This window comes from Lissotriton helveticus, chromosome 2_2 (assembly GCF_964261635.1).
Source record: "Lissotriton helveticus chromosome 2_2, aLisHel1.1, whole genome shotgun sequence".
Taxonomy (NCBI): Eukaryota; Metazoa; Chordata; class Amphibia; order Caudata; family Salamandridae; genus Lissotriton; species Lissotriton helveticus.
This window is the reverse complement of record NC_136060.1, coordinates 347262119-347268637: the sequence shown is the minus strand read 5'-3', so window position 1 is coordinate 347268637 and position 6519 is coordinate 347262119.

The following is a 6519-nucleotide window of genomic DNA, read 5'->3' as shown; positions in this document are numbered from 1 at the left end:
ATGAGACAAATATTGTCAGGGCAGCATTGATTCATGGGTGTGACCCATATCTGAAATAAGACATGAAGTGACCCACAGTATTGGCATTTGTTGTGTTGTTTGGTTCAAAATTCGAAGTCAGCTTTAAACAAAGAACCACGTAGACTTGTTGAGCCCAGAGAGCCATTTTCTCCAATGGATTTCAGCAGTCTTTTGGTATTAGGCTGGGCAATCAGATCACATTGGAATTGTTGCATTTTAGGATGGTGATCCAACAGATTTACTTTTGTCCAGTGGGCTGAATCAGGTGTTGTGTAGAGAGATCTTAAAAACATTTCACATATGGCATCCAATTCCAACTATTACTGATCCTATCTCATAATGAGTTCACAAGGTGCCAGAATTTAGCATGATCGCTCTACTCTATATTTCCTTTTTCTTCACGCAAGGTTGCACAATATGTCTTTTTTATTTCTATAACCTGGAGGGCTGCAGCTCTGTTTTATCCTTTTTACAAATCCTTTGTGCTCGCCTGAGGGCTGATGTACATCTCTTAACTTTAGATGTATGTCATAGTTTGGTCTTGGGGTCTTCAACTCTCATACTAATAATTTGAGTTATTTTCACTTTTGAGGTGATTGTGTAGTAAATCCATTATTCCAGGCCAGTTAAGTGATCATCAAGGAGTGATCATCTTCATTAACTCTGGCAACAGACTGTTTCAGCTATGGAGTTTTGCCATTCATTGGAATTTTCCAAGGAAAACCTGCTCTATGTTATCCTGTTGATGAGTAGACCTAAGATTGAGCCTTTTATATTTCCAACCACCTTTGGAGTCTCTGCTGTTCGAAATTCAGGGCTAAATGAAGAAATCCAGAGGAAATTGTCACATTAACAATATTGTAATATGGAGAAGTTACTACAAGCAGAGCTAGCAGCTCAGAAGTGATGACAAAATCAAGGATGTAGACCCCCACAAATGTAAAATGCAAATTATGGTTAAGTAAATAGTGTTTATAAGTAGATTGCAATGAAGTGGGATTATGTAATATAAAGAAATCCACAACCTTTTAATCAGATGAGGCAAATTAATTTGCGGTCATGTCCTGTCAGGGCGCTAAGGTTAAAATTGCCTGTCATGATAATCTCATAATCCACAAGGTTGCAACTTAACTCCTCTATAGTGTTGCAGAGGTTTACGGTTATTTCTTTTCGAGCACCCTTGTGGAGGTTTAGATATACTTTATTAATGACAAAAGATGTTCTACAACCACTGGACTGACATCGTTTAAGTGATATTGTTTAAAGTGAAGGATTTTGTGAATTATAATGTTTGTTTTAGCTGTTCCTCTACTGGGTCACCCCTACTGTTTTGCTCAATACGTTTTTGTTGGCTTTAACACTTTCCCACTGCTAAACAGTGCTAAGTGCTTGTGCATTCTCCTATAAATGCGCCAGGATACTATTGGTTTAGTAACAGAGCGCGCTACAAAAGCCTCTATAAAAAAAAAAAAAAAAAAAAAACTGGCTTACACTCAATTGGCATATTTAATTTACTTGAATGTCCCTAGTAAAGTGGTACTACATGTTCCTAGGGCCTGAAAATTAAATGCTACTTGTGGTCCTACTGCAAAAAACACAGTTGATGGACAGAATGTAGAACAATGTCATACATTCACCCCAGTACAAGGATCTGGGCCTAAATCCATCGCTTTTTTGCACTCCACACCACCCTGGGTTAGACACTGGCTATATGCAAATCAGCTCTGACCCTGTGCCTCATGGGAACAGTCCAGTCCGAACTACCAAGCCATGTCTTTCCCAGACCGGAATCAAGCATCCAAGGACCGGTTTCTGGCTATCAGCCTTCATCAGCCTGGATAGCTTGACTCCAGTGGTGTGGAGAGCCTGGGACTCATGTCTGAGCATCCCCAGCACACTCAGGGTGAAATTGCAAAAAACACAGTTGATGGACAGAATGTAGAACAATGTCATACATTCACCCCAGTACAAGGATCTGGGCCTAAATCCATCGTTTTTGTGCACTCCACACCACCCTGGGTTAGACACTGGCTATATGCAAATCAGCTCTGACCCTGTGCCTCATGGGAACAGTCCAGTCCGAACTACCAAGCCATGTCTTTCCCAGACCGGAATCAAGCATCCAAGGACCGGTTTCTGGCTATCAGCCTGGATAGCTTGACTCCAGTGGTGTGGAGAGCCTGGGACTCACGTCTGAGCATCCCCAGCACACTCAGGGTGAAATTGCAAAAAACACAGTTGATGGACAGAATGTAGAACAATGTCATACATTCACCCCAGTACAAGGATCTGGGCCTAAATCCATCGTTTTTTTGCACTCCACACCACCCTGGGTTAGACACTGGCTATATGCAAATCAGCTCTGACCCTGTGCCTCATGGGAACAGTCCAGTCCGAACTACCAAGCCATGTCTTTCCCAGACCGGAATCAAGCATCCAAGGACCGGTTTCTGGCTATCAGCCTTCATCAGCCTGGATAGCTTGACTCCAGTGGTGTGGAGAGCCTGGGACTCACGTCTGAGCATCCCCAGCACACTCAGGGTGAAATTGCAAAAAACACAGTTGATGGACAGAATGTAGAACAATGTCATACATTCACCCCAGTACAAGGATCTGGGCCTAAATCCATCGTTTTTTTGCACTCCACACCACCCTGGGTTAGACACTGGCTATATGCAAATCAGCTCTGACCCTGTGCCTCATGGGAACAGTCCAGTCCGAACTACCAAGCCATGTCTTTCCCAGACCAGAATCAAGCATCCAAGGACCGGTTTCTGGCTATCAGCCTTCATCAGCCTGGATAGCTTGACTCCAGTGGTGTGGAGAGCCTGGGACTCACGTCTGAGCATCCCCAGCACACTCAGGGTGAAATTGCAAAAAACACAGTTGATGGACAGAATGTAGAACAATGTCATACATTCACCCCAGTACAAGGATCTGGGCCTAAATCCATCGTTTTTTTGCACTCCACACCACCCTGGGTTAGACACTGGCTATATGCAAATCAGCTCTGACCCTGTGCCTCATGGGAACAGTCCAGTCCGAACTACCAAGCCATGTCTTTCCCAGATCGGAATCAAGCATCCAAGGACCGGTTTCTGGCTATCAGCCTTCATCAGCCTGGATAGCTTGACTCCAGTGGTGTGGAGAGCCTGGGACTCACGTCTGAGCATCCCCAGCACACTCAGGGTGAAATTGCAAAAAACACAGTTGATGGACAGAATGTAGAACAATGTCATACATTCACCCCAGTACAAGGATCTGGGCCTAAATCCATCGTTTTTTTGCACTCCACACCACCCTGGGTTAGACACTGGCTATATGCAAATCAGCTCTGACCCTGTGCCACATGGGAACAGTCCAGTCCGAACTACCAAGCCATGTCTTTCCCAGACCGGAATCAAGCATCCAAGGACCTGTTTCTGGCTATCAGCCTTCATCAGCCTGGATAGCTTGACTCCAGTGGTGTGGAGAGCCTGGGACTCACGTCTGAGCATCCCCAGCACACTCAGGGTGAAATTGCAAAAAACACAGTTGATGGACAGATTGTAGAACAATGTCATACATTCACCCCAGTACAAGGATCTGGGCCTAAATCCATCGTTTTTGTGCACTCCACACCACCCTGGGTTAGACACTGGCTATATGCAAATCAGCTCTGACCCTGTGCCTCATGGGAACAGTCCAGTCCGAACTACCAAGCCATGTCTTTCCCAGACCGGAATCAAGCATCCAAGGACCGGTTTCTGGCTATCAGCCTGGATAGCTTGACTCCAGTGGTGTGGAGAGCCTGGGACTCACGTCTGAGCATCCCCAGCACACTCAGGGTGAAATTGCAAAAAACACAGTTGATGGACAGAATGTAGAACAATGTCATACATTCACCCCAGTACAAGGATCTGGGCCTAAATCCATCGTTTTTTTGCACTCCACACCACCCTGGGTTAGACACTGGCTATATGCAAATCAGCTCTGACCCTGTGCCTCATGGGAACAGTCCAGTCCGAACTACCAAGCCATGTCTTTCCCAGACCAGAATCAAGCATCCAAGAACCGGTTTCTGGCTATCAGCCTTCATCAGCCTGGATAGCTTGACTCCAGTGGTGTGGAGAGCCTGGGACTCACGTCTGAGCATCCCCAGCACACTCAGGGTGAAATTGCAAAAAACACAGTTGATGGACAGAATGTAGAACAATGTCATACATTCACCCCAGTACAAGGATCTGGGCCTAAATCCATCGTTATTTTGCACTCCACACCACCCTGGGTTAGACACTGGCTATATGCAAATCAGCTCTGACCCTGTGCCTCATGGGAACAGTCCAGTCCGAACTACCAAGCCATGTCTTTCCCAGACCGGAATCAAGCATCCAAGGACCGGTTTCTGGCTATCAGCCTTCATCAGCCTGGATAGCTTGACTCCAGTGGTGTGGAGAGCCTGGGACTCACGTCTGAGCATCCCCAGCACACTCAGGGTGAAATTGCAAAAAACACAGTTGATGGACAGAATGTAGAACAATGTCATACATTCACCCCAGTACAAGGATCTGGGCCTAAATCCATCGTTTTTTTGCACTCCACACCACCCTGGGTTAGACACTGGCTATATGCAAATCAGCTCTGACCCTGTGCCTCATGGGAACAGTCCAGTCCGAACTACCAAGCCATGTCTTTCCCAGACCGGAATCAAGCATCCAAGGACCGGTTTCTGGCTATCAGCCTTCATCAGCCTGGATAGCTTGACTCCAGTGGTGTGGAGAGCCTGGGACTCACGTCTGAGCATCCCCAGCACACTCAGGGTGAAATTGCAAAAAACACAGTTGATGGACAGAATGTAGAACAATGTCATACATTCACCCCAGTACAAGGATCTGGGCCTAAATCCATCGTTTTTTTGCACTCCACACCACCCTGGGTTAGACACTGGCTATATGCAAATCAGCTCTGACCCTGTGCCTCATGGGAACAGTCCAGTCCGAACTACCAAGCCATGTCTTTCCCAGACCGGAATCAAGCATCCAAGGACCGGTTTCTGGCTATCAGCCTTCATCAGCCTCGATAGCTTGACTCCAGTGGTGTGGAGAGCCTGGGACTCACGTCTGAGCATCCCCAGCACACTCAGGGTGAAATTGCAAAAAACACAGTTGATGGACAGAATGTAGAACAATGTCATACATTCACCCCAGTACAAGGATCTGGGCCTAAATCCATCGTTTTTTTGCACTCCACACCACCCTGGGTTAGACACTGGCTATATGCAAATCAGCTCTGACCCTGTGCCTCATGGGAACAGTCCAGTCCGAACTACCAAGCCATGTCTTTCCCAGACCGGAATCAAGCATCCAAGGACCGGTTTCTGGCTATCAGCCTTCATCAGCCTGGATAGCTTGACTCCAGTGGTGTGGAGAGCCTGGGACTCACGTCTGAGCATCCCCAGCACACTCAGGGTGAAATTGCAAAAAACACAGTTGATGGACAGAATGTAGAACAATGTCATACATTCACCCCAGTACAAGGATCTGGGCCTAAATCCATCGTTTTTGTGCACTCCACACCACCCTGGGTTAGACACTGGCTATATGCAAATCAGCTCTGACCCTGTGCCTCATGGGAACAGTCCAGTCCGAACTACCAAGCCATGTCTTTCCCAGACCGGAATCAAGCATCCAAGGACCGGTTTCTGGCTATCAGCCTTCATCAGCCTGGATAGCTTGACTCCAGTGGTGTGGAGAGCCTGGGACTCACGTCTGAGCATCCCCAGCACACTCAGGGTGAAATTGCAAAAAACACAGTTGATGGACAGAATGTAGAACAATGTCATACATTCACCCCAGGACAAGGATCTGGGCCTAAATCCATTGTTTTTTTGCACTCCACACCACCCTGGGTTAGACACTGGCTATATGCAAATCAGCTCTGACCCTGTGCCTCATGGGAACAGTCCAGTCCGAACTACCAAGCCATGTCTTTCCCAGACCGGAATCAAGCATCCAAGGACCGGTTTCTGGCTATCAGCCTTCATCAGCCTGGATAGCTTGACTCCAGTGGTGTGGAGAGCCTGGGACTCACGTCTGAGCATCCCCAGCACACTCAGGGTGAAATTGCAAAAAACACAGTTGATGGACAGAATGTAGAACAATGTCATACATTCACCCCAGTACAAGGATCTGGGCCTAAATCCATCGTTTTTTTGCACTCCACACCACCCTGGGTTAGACACTGGCTATATGCAAATCAGCTCTGACCCTGTGCCTCATGGGAACAGTCCAGTCCGAACTACCAAGCCATGTCTTTCCCAGACTGGAATCAAGCATCCAAGGACCGGTTTCTGGCTATCAGCCTTCATCAGCCTGGATAGCTTGACTCCAGTGGTGTGGAGAGCCTGGGACTCACGTCTGAGCATCCCCAGCACACTCAGGGTGAAATTGCAAAAAACACAGTTGATGGACAGAATGTAGAACAATGTCATACATTCACCCCAGTACAAGGATCTGGGCC